Below are 20007 nucleotides of genomic sequence, written 5' to 3'. Positions count from 1 at the left end.
ACCTGATTTTAGAAAACTCAACCAGCCCTTTTCTGGAGACTTATAATCATAGCCTTAGTTATAGGAAAGTTAAAATTGATGTGATGGAGAAGGCTTGTACAGGGGTAGACACACAAACACAAATATACACACACACATTACTGTAGCTTAAGAAATGGAATTTAAGTATCCTGGATGTTACCATATATCATTTTAAAATCTATCATTTTTCATAAATACCAAACTAGTTAAAATAATAGATGACATAATGCTATAGAGGAACTAGTGCAGCTCTTGGTTGGTAGAACAGCCTATGATTCATTCACACAGAACCTTGTGTGACTAGCTGGAATATATTTTCTCTAACTTCAGTTTTTAAGGCAACATCTGATTTTTTTCCATGGTTGAATGGTTCTATATAGCTCTACCTTCCCAGTAACCCCTAAATCACACTTGATTGTCCTCTACTTAAGTATTAGGAGAAATGAAGTGAACTCTTTTCCAGAACTCAAATTAGAAAGGCATTCCCAAGTGATCCATTGCAAAACGGAAGTTTCCTTCTCCATGTGTGTCTACCAATTAGGCTCTTAGCCAATTGTAATTCACTGGGGGTTTCAGTTTAGAGTTTTTTCTCTAAGTGGATTTTAAATTTAGTCCTAGGACAATTATCACCACAAATACTCCTTTAATTTCTGTGATTTGGCAGCATCAATGAAAATGTGTCTTATTTATTAGCCCTTTCATTTTTGCATAGGCCAGGACTAGCTTGGGAAGTTGATTAAGTTTTTCTAAGAGCTTCTTTTATTCACCTCCATTCTAACAGATGTTTCTATATTCATGAATAGGCCTTGCCTCTGGATACTTAATTTCTCCTCCTTCTGCAACATTGAGACCCAGAGGATATCCCCCAAATCCAACCCATCACCAACTTCTCTCAAAATTGCTATATTAGTTAGGGTTCACTAGGGAAACAGAGCCAACAAGAGATATCTGTAAATATAAGATTTTATAAAAGTATCTCATGCAACTGTGGGGATGCATGAGTCCAAATTCCACAGGGCAGGATCCACAAGTCCAAATTCTGTAGGGCAGACAGCGAAGTAGCAACTCCGATGAAGGTGTTCAATGAACTCCTCAGGAGACGCTTGCTAGCTGAAGAAGTATTCTCTCTGCTCTCCCTTAAAAGTCTTCAAGAGATTGAATTCAATCTAGCTGATTGAATTCTCATTGCAGAAGACATGCCCTTCATTGGCATAATCGGCCACAGATGCAGCCAATTGACTGATGATTTACTAAACCAGCCTTCTGGTTTATTAACCAGCCACAAATGTCCTTGCAGTAACAGGCCAATGCTTGCTTGACCAGACACATGGGCACCATCACACAGAGAAGCTGACACATGAAATTAACCATCACAATAGCCCTTCATGAAGACCCTATTTTGAGTGGTTATCCCCATGGAAATTCACTTATTAATTTTTCGTCAATGCACTTACTCATCCAACATCCATTTGTTCGCTACCTCCAATGTGCCAGGAAAAAAGACAAGAGACACAGCCTTGGCCCTCAAGGAAGGTTAGAGGAAAAGAAACATGAAAGAAGGTGACTGCATTAATTTGGGCAGCCTCTGTTTTGCCCTATTTCTGTCTTGAAGTTGGACTGAATATTATGATAAATACCCAAAGTACATCCAAATCTTCATAATATCATAGCAAATTAATATTATACCAAAATTTTGTAGCAAGTAGTAGATATGCACTTAGTAAAAGAGGAAAGCAAAATAAAACTCAGATGAGAAATTTACTTTTCCCCACATTTAATGTTTTAAAATTTGAAGTATGTTAAGCATATGCAGTCCTAATTTAACAAGTACTCATGTATCTACCACCAAGCCTGAGAAATAAAATATTTCAGTATAACTGACACCCTTAGCATATACTTCCCAGAAAACATTCCCAGCTCTGTCCTCAGGGTTAAAAACTAGCCTGTATTTGGTATTCATTGTTCTATTAACATTTTAATTCTCTACTATGTATGTATCCATTTGCAATATAGACCATGTTTTACATGGTTTTAGACTTTATATAAATGGGTTTGCACTTGCACATATTCTCCAGCTTGTTTTTTCTCTCAACACTAGATTTGTAATATTTATCCATCCTGACAGTTGTATGAATATACCACAATTTATTTATACAAGATGCAGTAAAGGATTAGCTGAACATTGTCCATACCCTACACATTCCAAAGAAAGGTTTGGCCTTTGCCCAGCAACTATGAGGTAACCTCTAACTCCTTGCAATATCCTACCTGATAAGACTATCTTTGTTTACCTGGGGGTCTATGCTGACAATGTGATTTATCATTGGGATCTGTGTCACATGGTATCAGCTTGACCTTTAGAGCTGGTAGAGACTAAGGTCAGCCACAAAGCAGTCTGCTATGCCTACATGGCCAACAACCAATAAAAACCCTCAACACCAATGCTTGGGAGAGCTTCCCTGGTTAGCAGTGCTTTGTGAATGTTGTCATACATAATTGCTGTGAGAAAGAAGCGGAGTCCCTATGACTGCCCCTGGAGAGGACAATTTCTTGGGAGATGAAGCATGCGCCTAATCTCTGCTGGACTCTGCTCTATGCACCTATTTCCACTGTTGACTTTAATCTGTATCCTTTTGCTGTAATAAAACGTAACTACGAGTGTAACAGCTTTGGTGGGTTCTGTGGATCCTTCTAACAAATCATTGAACTTGAGGGTGATCTTGGGACCTCCAAACACATATACTCTCTCATTGTAGATGTTTTTTCTAAGTTTTTGCCATTACATTCAATTCTTAAGAAGAATATAATGTATATTTTGCACATGTGTGAGTGAAATTTCTGAGTCAGGTTTTGCAAATTTTTAATTATAATAGAAATTGAAAATTGTTTTCCCATGGAGTTGTACCAATTTACAATCCTACCAACTGAATATAAGAGTTCTCATCATTCCTATCTTTACTAATGATTAGTATTACCAGACTTTTTATTTTTGGGGAATCTAATGTTACAAGATAATATTTCATTATTTTAAATTTGCATGATTTGTGAGGCTGAGCATTTTTTTTGTGTGATTTGGGGTTTCCTTTCCTGTGAATTGCTTATTTATATATGTTGCCCTTTTCCATTGGGTTGATTCTCTTTTTTTATTAATGTATAATAGTTCTTTATGTATTTGTAATTAATTATTTAATGATTATAAGTATGGCAAAAATTGCCATGAAAGTCTTATATATTTTCTCTTAAAGATTTTAAATTTTTGCTTTTCCACATTTAGGCATTTTATCTCTCTTGAATTTATTTTTTGTATGGTGTGATATATGAAACACTTTTCCTGTAGGAATAATTAATTTTCCCCAAACCATTTTTATGTAAACAGTCTATTGCCCCCTACAAAATTTTTACTGTTTCCTCTATTATAGACCAATTTTCCATAAATGTAAGATTATTACATTTCTTGCTTGTCTATTTTCTTCCATAAATTTATACATCTACTCCTGTACCAGTAGTCTACCTCCTAATTGCTTCAACTGGCTTATTACAGTTTACTAAAATCTTGGTGTCTTGAAGGGTTTATCCTCACTATCTTGTTTTCTTCAAAATGATTTTAATTTAAAGTCAACTTTTTAATTTCCACAAATTTTGATTGAAATATATTACATATGTATGTGAAATTAATGGAAAATGTACGTTGGCAGTATTTAGTCTCCCTATACATTACATGGCAATTCCCTACATTTATTTACTTCTTTAATATCTTTCAAAAAAATGTGTATCTGTCTCCAGGAAGTTTTGCATATTTTTGTTTAATTTATTCTTAGGTACTATATATATTTCTGTTGCTCTTGTAAATAGTATTTTAAAATACTTGTAATTATTTGTTGCTGGTGTTTAGAAACAAATGATATCTAAATATTAATTGTGAATTTTCTGAATAGTCTCATCAATTCTAATACTTTGCCTGTCCATTATCTAGAATTTTCTTTGTAGATAAGAATATCCTTGGAAAACAATGACAATTTTGTTTTTAATTTCCCTATTTTCTTCAAAATGACTTAAATCTGACTCTGAGACCCCATCCTGCTGGACTGGAAATTCTACCTCAGTTATTTGAGGCATTTTCCCCCTCACACCCACAAACCTATGGCCCAGGGTCTTATGTACCACAGAGTCAGGAAGGCTCCATTGGTCAACAGTTTCCAGTCCATTCTAGTCACCACTGAGATGATGCCCTCCATGTCCCGAACCACGGAACCCCTTCAGGTGTGATGGCTTTGCTGCTTTTGGGTCATGCTTGGAACTGGAAACCTTTGCCAAACTGGGGGCCTAGTGTCCAGCCTCTGGAGGCTACACATGCACCATCTCTGAGATCCTGCTCCTTCCTAAGCTGTTGCCACAGTTCCACATGGTCAAGCAGGCGAGAGTTCTTTCTATCCCTCCCCTTTAACCCTTTAAAAACAATCAAAAGGTCTAATTATCTGATTGGAACTAAATACACAAATTAACATCTTAATAAATTACCCATCTTTGTGAGGAAGGGGAGTTGCATAGTTCCTGAAATCACCTTTAATCAGCTGTCATCCTTCTCCCAAGTTGCCAGGAGTTGGTTATTTCTCTCCTGGTACCCAACTTTCCTTCCAACCCCCTTGCTCCCCTACACACACCTGGTAAACTGGCCTATTTGTCCACCCACTCATCTAATTCTTGCCTTCCTAGAACCTTTTCTAATACAAATAATTTAACACCAATTTCTCTGGTTTGCATTCTCAGACCCATCACCTCTTTCAGTTAGAAAAGTACCTTCCTTAGGAATTGTTAATAAGAAATCATTTCTACCTTCACAAACTTTTTTTTTTCCCCCAGTCAAGGCATTTACCAAAAATATTTATGTACTGGAGAATTAGGTACATTCAGAAGCTTCCGCCAACTCCCACCAGATCGCGTGAGAACCCAAGGAAGCTTGAGTGTGGGGTATATAAGCCAGTGACGTCTGATGCAGGATGGCTACGGCAACCTTAGCTCTGGCATCAACAGGATGATACCTGGGCTCTGAAGACAGGCTGCCAGCATCATCAGCTTCTCTGTCACATGGGAAGGCACATGATGCATCTGCTGGTCTCCCCCTTCTCTCCTGGATTTTATTGCTTCTAGCTTCTGACTGCAGTGGCTTCTTTTCTGAGCTTCTGAACATTTCTCTTTTTTAGCTTCTGTCCCTCTTAGCTTCTATATGTCATTCTCTCTAAGCTTCTCTGTGTGTTTCTCTGAATTTCTCTTGGCATCTCTGGGCTTTTTTCTGTGTCTTCTTTCTATCTTCTATATCCTTACAAAAGACCCCAGTAAGAGAATTAAGACCCAAATTATGAGGTGGGTCATGCTTTGAGGGAAATGACCTAATCAAATGTCCCACTTACAGTAGGCCTACACCCACAGGAATGGCTTAAATTTAAGAATATGATCTTTTCTGGGATACATACAGCTTCAAGCCATCGTAACATGTGACGAAGAAACTGCTGTCAGTCTCAATTGTCAGGTGTTGGGTTTCACGTCTTTGGTATCTGTATTATCTTGTAAGGAATTCCTGCTGCATCAACAGTGTAAATAAGGCATGAGCTGAACAGACAGAAATCATGCAGGCCAAAGAACTGAGAGAAAAAAACAGTGAAGATAAAAGAAAAGTGCCTCAAAGAAATATGGAATGTGGGGCACCATTGACTGCACCAATATAAGCATAATTGGAGTACTAGAAGGAGAGGAGAGGAAGAAGGAGGATAAAAAATAATAAATAATGGCTGAAAATTTCCCAAACTTATTGAAAAGCAATTGCTTATACATCCAGGATGCTCAGGAAACTCCAAGTAGTATTCACAAAAAGAAACCCACAAAGAGACACATCATATTAAAATTTGATAGTCAAAGACAAGGAGAACATTTTAAAAGTAGCAAGAGACTTATCCCTTAGTTCTAGTTTGCTAATGCTGCTGGGATGCAAAACACCAGAAATGGATTGGCTTTTATAAAGAGGGTTTATTTGGTTACAAAGTTACAGTCTTAAGGCCATAAAGTGTCCAAAGTAAGACATCAACAATCGGGTACCTTCACTGGAGGATGGCCAATGGTGTCTGGAAAACCTCTGTTAGCTGGGAAGGCATGCAGCTGGCATCTGCTCCAGAGTTCAGGTTTCAAAATGACTTTCTCCCAGGATGTTCCTCTCTAGGCTGCAGTTCCTCAAATATGTCACTCTTAGTTGTTCTTGGGGTATTTTTCCTCTCTTGGCTTCTCTGGAGCAAAAGTCTGCTTTCAATGGCTGTCTTCAAACTGTCTCTCATCTGCAGCTACTCTCTCAGCTCCTGTGCATTCTTCAAAGTGTACCTCTTGGCTGTAGCAAGCTTGATCCTTCTGTCTGAGCTTATATAGTGCTCCAGTAAACTAATCAAGGCCCATGCTGAATGGGTGGGGCCACACTTCCATGGAAATCATCCAATGAAAGATCTCAAACACAGTTGAGTGATTACATCTCCACAGAAACATCCAATCAAAAGTCTGCAACCCAATCAACACCAATGTGTTTCCTGCCCACACAAGACTGCATCAAAGATAATGGCATTTGGGGGAACATAATACATCCAAACCAGCACACCCTTATAAGGGATACCCAATAAGATTAACATGTGATTGCTCAGGAGGAACAGTGGAGGTCAGAATGGAGAGGGATAGCATATTCAAAGTTTTCAAAAAGATAGAAAAAACTGTCAACCAAGAATCCTCTACCCAGGAAAGCTCTGTTTAAAAAATAAACATTAAAGGCAACATAAAGACTTCATAGATAAATAAAACCTGAGGAATGTGTTGCTAGTACACTATCCCAGAAAGAATTACTAAGGAAAGTTGTTCAAACTGAAAGCAAGTTACCCCAAATATTAATTCAAATCCTTATGAACAAAAACACTGAAAAAAGAATTCAGTCTCCTTGGTACTGTTCCAGTTTGCTAATGCTGCCATTATGCAAAATACTAGAAATGCAAAAAAGGAGTTTATTAGGTTACAAATTTACAGTCCTGAAGCCATAAAAGTGGCCAAACTAAGGCATCAACAAGGGGATACCTTCATTGAAGAACAGCTGATGGTGTTCAGCACACCTCTGTCAGCTGGGAAGACGCATGCTTGGTGATTGCTGGTCCATTGCTCCTGGGTTGTGTTTCAAAATGGTTTTCTCCAAAATTTCTCTGGTCTTTTGTCTTGACTCCTCTGTCTCAGCTCCTGAGTTATCCTTGCTTCTTTTTCCCAGGGCATTTCTCTCTAAGCATCTGGGGTCCTCTCTTATCTTCTCCCGAGCAAATTTGGGCTTCATCTCTTAGCTTAGCATCTCCAACCTCCTTCTGTTTGCATCTCCAAGCATCTCCAAGCATCAGCAACTTTGTTGGCTCCTGAGCTCTCTTAAGTACTCTAGCGAACCGTTCAAGACCCACCCTGAATGGGAGGGGCCACACTCCATGGAAAAAATATAAACAGAATTCTCATCCACAATTGAGTGGGTCACATCTCCATGGAAACATTCAATCAAAAGGTTCCACTCTAATCAAGACTACTAATTCTGCCCCACCCCCCAAGATTGCATCACAGAACGTGGCTTTCTGAGGGGCATAATATATCCATACCGACACAGGCACCATCTCCGATCTCAGCTAAATTTACAACCCACTTAGGACTGAAAGCACCCAGCAGGTTCTATTTCAAACCTGCTCCTGGCTTGGAGGAGGGTGGATTGAGAGACACAGTAGCCTCTCGGCATGGCAGAGATCAGTTTGCTGAAGGCTGGCTCTTCCCCAAGGAAAGGAAGAGACAGAGGAGGGCACTGACTCCAGATTTTGATTAGCAAATTCAAGGTGCTGGACTCCAGCTGTGAGAACAGCTACAATTTTAACCAGCCCAAGATAGAAAACAATTGGCAGCCTCTGTTCCAATCCCACCCCCAGGAGGGGTAGAGGTAGGGCTGATTGAGAGACTGAGTAACTTCTTGGGGTGGCAGGGTTCAGGTTGCTGAAGTGTCACTCTTCCCCAAGAAAAGCAGACAGTGAGACTTGGAACAGTTTACAGCTGTAGTTTAGAGATTTCAGATCCCAGGGTCTGGGATCTGAGCAAGTTTCAAACCAACCCAGCCAAAAGCAGCTGGCAGTCTCTTTCTCAATCATGCACCAGGCAGGGGCAGAATTGACTGAGGACTAAATGCAGAGAACCACCTTAGGTTGTTGGGGAACAGTTGGCTGAAGATTGCTATCTTTTGGGCAAGACAGAAAAGTTCAAAATCAGGGAGATGATATAGAGAAGATTGGAGTCCTTCTGGGTCTCCTCCACAAGGCACTTTGGAATTGATCTATGTTGCCTTTGTGATCCCTGGGCCTGTTTTTACTGGGAAAACTGACATGGATAGGTCCTCTCCAGGGACTTTCCTCCCAGAATTAGCCATACATGTAAAAGTAGCTAGAGATAATGAAAGGAGTTTTAAAAACACATAGAGGCAGGGTGACGTTAATGAGGTGATGTAAACAGCAACTGAAAATCTTTCACCAGAAAATCAATGAAATAAAAATGATAAGTCTGAATTCTTCAGGACTCTTGAGGAAATATAGACTAGGAAAGGTTCCTACGAATGCCAAATTAAAGACGGATATAAATATCAGGAAGGAAAATCTCATCCTGGACCAGCCAGTCCCCTCCCATCCACCTCACTGGGTCCCTCAGAGCAGGTGAGATCCCTCATACTGGATAGAGAATATGAATTCAAGACACTGAGAAAGACCCCCACAATTTGGAGACCTGGGGAATAGTGGAGGACAAGGCCCAGATCAGTGAGGAGTAAAGGGTCTGAAAAAACATGGACAGAGACTGTTTTTCCAGCCATGAGTCTGAAAGCTCTTCCCCCACCCCTGTGGAATACAGCAGTAAGCAGCCAGATCCTTGCCTGGGGTACACTGGTAAAGCTGGCAGAGTCCTCTGCCACAGTAAAGTGGAGGTCGTAACCCCACATTGAGCCAGATTTTGGCCAGCAAAGTTAAGACACATGAAATTCAGTTTCAGCCTGCCCAGTTAAAGTCAGCCCAGATGCCAAGGCAAAATTCTTCTGAGGATGATTAAATTACTGAACAGCACTATCTTCTGGGCACCAGAAAGTGCAAGGGAATTGAAGAGCTCTTCATAGACTATCCAGACACTATTTCAGTCCTTTTGGAGTTGGGCTAGACTCTCTGCATGGGAACCCACCCCTGTTTTGGCTTGGAAATATGGACAACCCAACTAGTAAAACAGTGCACTAAGACAACCCCAGGTCTTTCTGGCTAGTGAAAAACAGAGCAATGCTTGGAGCCAACAGACTTTTTACCCCCCCCCCACACACACACAGAAACTTTGCTGTTGTACTTGCTGCCTACCTCCCACCCCTGAGGCAGTCTGCTGTGGGAGCCTGGTTTTGAAGGGAGACCAGGGAGCAGAGCCAATCTGACAAATGGCCAGCAAGGGAGACAAAGAAAAGATAGAGAACAAAGCCAATCAACAAGAAAATCCTAGGCAAAAGAGAAAATGACTTCCAAAATGAACCAAGCAAGAAAATCTGAAGTCTAGACAACAGTAAAAAATCACTACTCATATCAGGAAGAACAAAGATATGGCCCAGCCAAAGGAAAAAACTAACACTTCAACTGAGATACAGGAGTAGAAACAACTAATTACAGATGTTCAAACAAATCTTCTAAATAAAATCAGTAAGCTGAAGGAAAATGTGACAAAGAGATGGAGAATAAAAAGAAGACCCAGGGTGTCCATATAGAAGAATTTGTAAGCTTGAAAAAACAAATAGCAGAACTTATGAGAATTAAATGCACAACAGAAGAGATGAAAGACACAATGGAGACACACAACAGCAGATTTGAAAAGGCAGAAGAAAGGATTCATAAACTGGAGAACAGGACATCTGAAATCCTACACAAAAGAGAACAGATTGGGAAAAGAATGGAAAAATGAGAGTAGGGTCTCAAGGAACTAAATGACAACATGAAACACATGAATATACATGTGATGGATATCCCAGAGGGAGAAAAGAAGGGAAAGGGTGCAGAAAGAATAAAGGAGGAAATAATCAATGAAAATTTCTCAACACTTATGAAAGACATAAAATTTCAGGTCTAAGAATCGCACTGTACCCCAAACAGAATAGATCCATATAGACCTTCTACAAGAAGTTTACCAATGAAAGACAAAGAGAGAATTCTGAAAGCAGCAAGAGAAAAATGATCCATCACATACAAGGGTATGTCAATAAGACAAAGTGTAGATCTCTGAGCAAAAACCATGGATGCAAGAAGGCAGTGGTATGATACATTTAAGATACTGATAGAGGAAAACTACAAATAATTCAATATCCAGCAAAACTGTCCTTCAAAAATGAGGGAGACACCATTCATTGAAGAGGCTGCTCTTTCCCAGTTATGTTGGCTTGACTGCCTTATCAAAGATCAATTTTCCATAGATGAGTAGGTCTATTTCTGAATTCTCAATTTTATTCCTTTGTTTGATATATCTATCTTTATTCCAGTACCATGCTATAATGAACACTGTAGCTTTGTAGCATGCTTTAAAGTCAAGTGAGAACTCCCACTTCATTCCTCTTTCTCAAGATATTTTTAGCTATTTGGGGCACTCTGCCCTTCCAAATAAATTTGGTTACTGGTTTTTCTATTTCTGCAAAAAAAAGAAAAAAAAAAAAGTATATATATATATATATATATGTGTGTGTGTGTGTGTGTGTGTGTGTGTGTGTGTGTGTGTGTGTGTGTAATAACTTGGTAAGATATAAATAATTTTGTGGGATGATGGCTCACTGATGCAAATCAAGGAAGTATAAGAGAAAGTGAGGCCCAAACCATGTAAAGAAGCAATAGACAATTTATCAGGCTGAGAAACCAGGAAGAATAGACATTGTCTTAGTTTGCCCAAGTTACTATAACAATTACTACAGACTGAGTGGCTTAAACAAAATGAATGTGTTGTCTCTCAGTTTTGGAGGCTGGAAGTCCAAAATCAAGGTGTCAGTGGGATCATACTTTCTCTGCGGTCTATAACATTCTGGTAGTGGTTTATAGACTATCCATAACTCCATCTCTGCCTCCATCACAATGGCCATCTGTCTACTTGTCTTTCTCCTACTGTGTACAAATTTCCTCCTCATACTTGATTAAGGCCCACCCTGATTCAGTTCAGCCACACCTTAACTAACAGCATCTTAAAAGATCCTGTTTACAAATGGGCTCACATCCTCAGGACTGCGGGTTAGGGCTTGAACACGTCTTAGTGGGGGACATGATTCAATCCACAAGAGGATTCCTAGCAGAAGGATTACCCTGTGTAAAGGGTATAGCTCATATTTTAAAAATTCAAAAGATTAAGGAATACCTTTCAGCAAAAACAGGAAATGGTAGGAACTCAGGCCAAAGAAGTAAATTAGGGTTAATTAGGGACAATTAATGGTCTTTTAATTCATATTACACAATTAGTATCCTCTTCTAGATGATAAAGAGCCACTGAAAACATGTGAGTGGGGAGAGAGGAAGTGACATAATAATGTTTGTGGCCTTTTTAATTGATGATGTGGTGTTAATGATTGATAGCATCTTAATACATCATCTCATACAATTATTTACATTTTAAAAGAGTATGCTGAGAGAAAAATAAAATAGCTGCACCCAAATACATTAAAACTTCCAAACAGTTATCTATATGTACATTTCTACACAGAGTCACATACTATGTTCCAGGCACCATAAGAAGTCCTGAGATGAAATCGTCAACAGGACTTTTGTCAGTTTTGTTCATTGATGTATCCCAAGTTCTTGTTACAGATAGGCCCTTAATACACAATTAGTAATAGAAATTTTTTAAAAATTATGAATAAATTAATGCAAATTTGAAACAGAAGAGAATTTGGATAGTGTTATGGTTCATTTTCTGTGTCCACTTGGTCGGGTTATGGTGCCCACTTGCTTGGTCAAACATCAGCCTAGTTGTTGCTTTGGAGATCTGTAGGTGGCATTAGCATCTATTATCAACTGGCTTTAAGTAAAGGTGATTACCCTCAATAATATGGCTGAGTTTCATCCAAATAGTTGAAGGCCTTAAGAGCAAGTAGGGTGGTTTACAGAAGGAGAAGAAATGCTGCCTCAAGCCTACATCCTCTGCTCCTGTCTAAGTTTCAGCCTGCTGGCCTCCCCTGCAGATTTCCTACTCAACACTGAAACATAAGACTTACTGGAATTTGTCACTCACTGGACTGCCTGAAATGTCTCAGAATTACCAGCCGCCACAATCAAGTGAGCCAATTCCTTAAAATCTATCTGTATCTATATCTATATCTATATCTATATCTATATCTTCTATATCTATATATAAACATATATATACAAACACACACACACATACACATATATATACACATACATACATACCATTGTTTCTACTTTTCAGGAAAACCCTGACTAATACAGATAATGAAATAGTGATGTAAAAGAATCTCAAGTGAGGCTAAAAATGACTTTGAAGTAAAGCAACAGTATTACCATCAATGAAAATAAAAATAAGGAAAGAGACAGGGCCAAGCTGGAGAGGTCTCACTGAAGACTGGATTACCTGTGTCCTGTGAAAATGGTTATCATATTTGGGACCAGTGGAAAAGGTCCTGAGAAGGCATCTTATCTCTTTAGTCAGGTGGTTGAGGGCCAGAACATAGACAGATTTGGCCTTTGTCACTCCTAAAACCTTAATTTCCAAATTAGTTTATTGTTGTTGATGTTTATGATAGGCATGTCCCTTAAATACGAACTTTCTATTGAGGTGGTTCTGTGATAAGAGTTTCTTTTACAAGCAAACAAGGAAAATTTCAGAGAATTTTTATGACCGCTCTGACATTGGTTTGCCTGCATCAGACCCAGCGTCAGACCCAGTTTAGAAGAATAGAATTGTAAATGAAGGAATGTTACTATGAAAGCACCAGAGGAAAATACAAGAGAGTATTTAAATAAATAAAACCCAGGAGACATAAAGATAAGAATGGTCAGTTGGCTATATAAAATTTAAAAGATTTCTTTTACTAAAAGTGGCATAGAAAGGTTAAGGCATAGTCATAAAATTTTGTAATTTTGTATATTGGATGACTATTCATTACTCAAATGATAAACAAATAAATAATGTGAAGAGAAAAAAAGACATTTCACAAAAGAAGAAAAACAAAGGACAAAATATATACCAAAAATTCTCTGTGTTCCAGTTGTAAAATAATATTATTTGAAACAAGAAATATGGTTCATTTTTAATCTAACAGATGAAAAAACATTAAAAAAGTTGATATTGTCCAATTATCAAGGGTTGTGTAGAGTATGGTAAATAGATCCTCCCAAATATTTTTAAGGAGAGAATAAACTCTTTCAAAATTTTAGACATCAATGTGGCAAGTTTTATCAAAATATTAATTATAGCAAGTATTCATTATGCGCCATATGTTGTTTAAGTGCTTTATGTATATTAACATTTAATCTGTATTATTTATGTAAATCAAAGAAGTAGATACTATTATCCCCCATCTTATGGATGATAGAGTCATGTTAAGATTAAATATCTTGTCTAGAAACAAAGTCACTTAACTAGTAAGCAGAGAAGGGATTTAAACTCAAGTATTCTGGCACCAGAGTTCTAGATCTTAACCTCTATGTTTTACCACCTCATGGTATTTCGCATGTGTATTTTCTTGACTCAGCAGCTTACCATATAGGAATTTATACATGCTTACACATATAAGCAAAGATGTGTAAATATAGATGCTCAAGGCCACACTGTTATTTGCAACTGCTAACAATCGGAAGGTACATACAATGTTTATCAATAGGAATTGATACAATTGACTATGCTATAAACAAAATGGATTATGAGGCTCTTAAAAGGAATACAGTAGAATTATGTGCATTGACATGGTTGTTTGTCCATGATCCTTATATTTACATGTGAAAGATTGAGAAAGGAGAAAATACTTTGTTTCATACATTACTGTATTGTTTGAGTTTTTGCAAAGAGTTTATTCTACTTTTTGTAAGGGTTATTTTCCATTTCACCATTTTACAGCCTAGTAACAGGAGAATAATTGAGTTGACTTGAGTGATAAAGAACTGCAAAAACAAACAAACTAACAAAAACAAACAAAAAAAACCCTGATGTGTCATTTTTGAAGGACATACAATGGTTCTGACATTTGTGGAGACCACTGAAGGTTAAGGAGTAAGGCTGTGCCTACAGACAAGGCAGTCAGGACCCTGCAAAAGCATTGTTAGAGGTGTGGGCATATGTGAAGGGTTTTAATTGCTAGCCTGAAAGGAAAACAATCCCTAGTGCAGTGGTTCTCAAATGTTAGTGGGCATCAAAATCACCTACAGGGCTTGATAAAATACAGCTCCAGATTACAGCTACTCACCTCCAGAGTTTCTGATTCAGAGGGCCTGGGGTAGGGCCTCCAAATTTGCACTTCTAACAAATTCCAGGCGATACTGTTGCTGAGGGACCACATTTTGAGAACCACTGCTAAAAAAAGTGCTGCTGAATTAGGACACCAATTTGGAAAGATACTTGGAGTTAGCTCAGTTGGCTGTGACAAAGGTACAACCAAGCACACCTGTGAGGCTGGACAAGTAAATTCTACCAGCAGAGGGCAGTGCCGGGGACCTTGGGAACCCTGGTGTGGACAGAACCTTTATATCTTTTAGTTCTTTCTCTGTATTTTCCTTCATCTCTTTGAGCATATCGAAGAAAATTTTTCTAAAGTCTTTGGTATGCCCACATTCTGGTCTTTATTGGTGTTTTCTGGATATTTATCCTCTCCCTTTGGAAGGACTGTCATTTCCTGTTTCTTTGTCGTGTACTTTTTTGTTGCAAACTGTACATTTTAATATTTTAAGATGTTAAATCTGGGATTTATTCCCTGGGATGTCTGTTTCTTGGTTTTGTAACCAGCTGATTTTCTTGAGCTTCAGTCCTCCTATCAGGAAGGTTGGTGCAAGGGGAGTGCAGAGTACTAGATGTTCCCTGTGGGAGCCCTGGGGCCCCAAGTGTCTTGAAGACTGCACACAGCAGTTTGCTTAACCTAAGACAGTTAAGGTTTGACCTATTCTCCTTGTAATATCAGGTGCTAAATGTAATCTATACCCAAAACTACGTTCTCCCTGAGACTCCCTGAGATACTGTTACCTACAAGATAATCTATTATCCTTCCCTCCTCCCTGTTGATTACAATCAATCCCCCTCCCCCACTACCAGCCTTATGCACTCTACCCATTGGAATGTCAAGCTCTAATAACCAGCTTATTCAGCCCTCCCCCCTCCAAAGTGTGGACTATCTCCTGTCGAACTCTGAACTCCTTGCCATTCAGGGCAGCTCCTGAATCCATTCAGAGAAGCTCCTGATTTCAGGGCAATGTGACTCAACTTCCCCACCCTGTAGGTGAGCCCCATAATAAAAGCTCATGTCTCAGAACATGTCCAGTGCTTTCTTTAGTCCTTTGGCTACAAAAGCCCTCTTGGGCCGTGACACTCCCTGTCTTTTCTGGGCCTGTGTCTTGTCCTGGACTTGTGCTTGTGAGTCGTTTTGGAGTTCCCCTGTTTACAGAAGTTTGCATGTCTGCCCTATTTTCCAGGAGACAGATCTCCCTCCTCCAGGTATTTAAAGCAGGGAATTCTTTGCCAAGGCTGTGCTTCTATAGTTGCTTACACTCCTTTTGTTGTCTCAAGCTGCTTCCATCTGGAGGGCAAATTCTGTGAGGGGGCAGGGCTGGGGGTTGGGGGATGTCAGAGAGAACTTTCCCAAATCAGTCTTTCCCAACTAAAACAAGGCCAGGGACCCAGGAAGGGGGCAGAGACTGACTCCAAATTGCCCTGGGGAGGGGATCAGGAAGGGCACCAGAGCTTCTTCCATGGATCCTCAAAGCTGGCCCTTCTTGACCTGTCCAGCAAATGCAGTCCTTCAGCTAGCTGATCCCCACAGCCCTGAGGAAGCACAGGGTCTCCTCAGCTACCTTTTGTCCATGCAGGGTTGGAACAATCACCATCCTCAGAGCTGGCCCTCCGTGATCAGAAGTCACTAATCAAAGGCTGTGATCAGTGGTGGGCCAAGCTCACCCACAGTCTTGGAGAAAATTATTTTTACATCCTTTCTATCACCAGCAAGCTAGCAGGAGTTGGATCCCTCAGGGGTCTGTTGTGAGAGTGCGGTTGGGCACCACCTGCTATTCAAAGAGAGCAATTTACTAGTATTTACCATAATTTACCAATCTCTTCCTCCTGCTCTTTCCTGGATGCTGCACAGAGTTCTACTGGCCTCCAGAGTTTCAAAATAGTTGTTTCCAGATCCTGCCTGTTTAATAGCTGTTCTGGTGACAGGACTGTATCCTGGAGCTCCCCACTCACCCATCTTCCTACAACCCACCCCGTCAATGTTTTTCTCATGGACAGACCCTTAATCTCAGTAGGATATAGATGGATTCTTGCTACTCTTATTTATACTTTCTTGTTGTGATTCTTATCAATTGTATGACACTCATTTATAATGATCTATACACAGGTCATTTATCTAGCTACTTGTTTTCCCAAGTTTCTTAGAGGGGTAAAAGGATTATAATCAATATCTCAGAAGATTGTGTAAACCTTTCAAGTTAAACCAACATGGTCTCAAGGATTACATGAACAAGTTTTTATGTTGAAATTTCAACATGGATACCATCTACTAGTTTGATATATATGGATCACTTTTACCCTTGGGATAGACATGAGTGATTGTGATTATATTCATATGTATGTTTGTAATGTAGCTGTAATATAACTGGGACAATAAGTTGAGCTTACAAAAAAAAAAAAATACAGGCCATGAGTCTTAAGTAAGTGTTATGCAATTGGGAGAAAAGGAGATGAATTTTCTGGGGTGAGACTTGAAATCTTGCAGCCCAGCTACGACCACCCCACCTTATATTGGGCAGTCTCACAATACATTGAGACACCCTCATGGAGTTCAGCATTCCTGCAGGGATCTTGCAATGCACACCATCCACACAGGGCTTCAGGGTTCTTGGCAAGATGATTTTTTGGATGAATTTGAATTAGACATCTTTATTCTCTCTCTCTCTCTCTCTTCTGAATACTAGTAGAAGCTGATTTTTATAGAAGAGAAAGTGGAAACCTTAATTAAGCAGCACAGAAAACAGGCCAGTAAAAATTATTGTAGCACCCACTAAATAAGCTACTGTCCTAATTAGAGCTGATTACTTTGGATGAGACATATCCAAAATAATTCCCCATTCAAATGAAGTTAAATACTCATTCTTTTTTTAATTTCTAGCAAACATGGCTGTTTTGAGCAATTGACTACAAGATAAATATTTGAAGGTCAATCATTAGGTCTGGATCACTCACATTGCCAAGTCACATATGGGGTTACTGAAGACCCCAAAAGAGGCATTAAAAAAAACCTTACAGTCTAAGCCGGGATGCCAAGGATCTTATTCTGCAAGGACGTGATTAAACTTCTCTATGAGAGCCTCTTCAGTATCCACTTGGACACATTCTCATGGAACTTACCTCTGTGAAACATATCCCTAAATTCTACCACCAACTGCTAGCATAATGCCATGTAAGTGATATTTTGGAATATATAATGATCTCATGAAAGATAAAAGAAAATCCTTGCTTGAATCTTTTGTCCAAACAAACTAAACTCAATCACATAGTTGGATTTTCTTTATCACTTTACCTGGAATTTTGTACTAAATGGTAAAAGAAAATACCAGATAGTGCTTACCTTACATTTTCTTGATGATCTCAAATCACAGTTTTTGCCACAAAATATGCATAGGGCTAATCTCAAAAAAGTAGTGTAGCACATCCTCCCTCACCCAGGACACCAACTCAGTCTCCCCAGGCCCCATTCCATGTAGACCAGTTAGCATGGCAGGGTGGGGGTAAGGAAGGAGAAAAAGAAGTGGGGAGCTAGCTCTGGGAGAAGGAGGGGATTTGGTGGCAGGAGTTGCCTCTCTGGCCTCACTGTCCACTGGCCCTCCCATCTCCAGGCACCATGCTCCCCCAGCAGCAACCTCACAGCCATGCCTCCTTCGACTCCCCCCATCCTGCAGTTATTGCTGCTATTAGTGTAGGACTTGGGGAAGGGCTAGGCCATGCCAGCTAGGCTGAGGACCCCTGAAGATGTGGTCATTGAGAGGTACCACATTCCCAGGGTATGTCCCTAGGAAGTACAGATGAGAGACTGTCTTCCCTACCACTACAATGGCACTTTTGAGGGCAGCAAGATGTTTGACTCAAACTATGACCACTGCACCTTGGTACCCATTGTGGTTGGCATTGAGACCTTTATCACTGGCATGGACCAAGGCCTCTTGGGTATATAAGTCAACAAGCAGCAATGCCTTTTCATGCTCCCCACCATTGGGCTATGGCAGCACCAGCATGTGTGGCTTATTTCCCTTGATACCACCCTCTACTTTGATGTGGTCCTGTTGTTTAAATGGAACAAGGAGGACACTGTGCAAATGAGCATCTTGCTGCACCAGCCCCATGCCCCCACATGGTCCAGGACAGTGACTTTGTCCATACCACTGCAATGGCAGGCTGCTGGATGGCATTGCCTTCATTTCCAGCTAAAGTAGGAGTGGGAGTTACAAGGCCTACTTCAGCTCCCACTGGCTGATCAAGGGCATGACCAGGGGCAGCTGGGCATGTGTACTGGAAAGAAAAGGAAGACTGTCATCCTTCCATTTCTTTCCTAAGGCAAGAAAAGCTACAGGACTGTGATCCTCCTGCAGGCCTCCATGGTCTCCCGTGGATCTACAACTGGAAGGGCCCTGTCCAGCTAGAAACACTGGAGGAGACTCTCAGCTGTGTCCAGAGACCATGGCAGAGAATTTCAAGTGTGGCCACTACAATGGCTCACTGATGGATGGCACCCTCTTTGATTCCAGTTACTCCTGCAACCACACCTGCAATACCTATATAGGGCAGGGTCACATCATCCCAAGGATGGACAAGGGGCTGCAGAGTGTGGGCACAGGGGAACACTGGAGAACAGAACTGTAGAAAAATTCCTGGTCCTCCATGCTGATTTTCATCATCCCTGTCATCAACTTCCACAACGCTGTGGATCCAGGGAAAATCAAGATACTCTCCAAGCTTCCTGAGACTTGCAATGAAAATTCCAAACTTGGCGACTTTATTTGATACCCTACAACTGTCTTCTGCTGGAAGATACCAAGATCTTTTTCTCCCAAGAATATGCCCTTATCCCCCAGGAGGCAACTCCGTGGGCCAACAAGGTGATGAGTACTGGACAGGTGCGTGCAGAGCATGTGTGTGTGACAGAGAGAGAAATGTGGCAGCTCATTTGCCTCCTGCATCTAAGAGTCAGAAAAGTAGATCCCTGGTGTCCCTGGCAGTGCCATGCTGCTGTTTGAGGTAGAGCTGGGGTCCTGGGAGTAGGGACTGCCCACAGGATACCAATTTGTGTGGCATAAGGACCTCAACAAGTATGGAGAGCTCCACCCAGGGGAGTTCTCCACCTTCACCAAGGCCTGAGTGAATGAGGGCAAAGGTACCCCAAGGCTGGGCAGGGTCCTGAGAAAACTATAGGGGACAAGTTCCAGAACCAGGGCTGCAACCAGGATGGCAAGATCACCATGGAGTGACTCAATCAGAAGTCAGGTCCACGAAGGGCAGGAAACCTGGGCCTCATCTCCATGGCAAAGGCCCACATCTGGGGATACAGTGGGCAATGGGATTGACCTACAAACAATCACTCTCCCCTCTGCTGGGATAGTCTTGGATCCACCACTCTGGTCTTCCCACTAGCCCTGGATTCAAATCCACAAAACAGAAAAAAAAGTGTATTCATAATGATATGAATTATAG

The 20007-nt window shown here is 40.4% G+C and overlaps 1 pseudogene; it reads left to right on the top strand.

Annotated features, from left to right (window-relative positions):
- The first annotated feature begins 18215 nt into the window (after nt 1–18215).
- LOC119540352 lies at nt 18216–19784 on the top strand (annotated as a pseudogene).
- Nucleotides 19785–20007: the final 223 nt, after the last annotated feature.

The sequence above is a fragment of the Choloepus didactylus genome, chromosome 7 (genome assembly GCF_015220235.1).
Source record: "Choloepus didactylus isolate mChoDid1 chromosome 7, mChoDid1.pri, whole genome shotgun sequence".
Classification (NCBI taxonomy): domain Eukaryota; kingdom Metazoa; phylum Chordata; class Mammalia; order Pilosa; family Megalonychidae; genus Choloepus; species Choloepus didactylus.
This window is presented reverse-complemented; position numbering and strand designations above follow the sequence as displayed.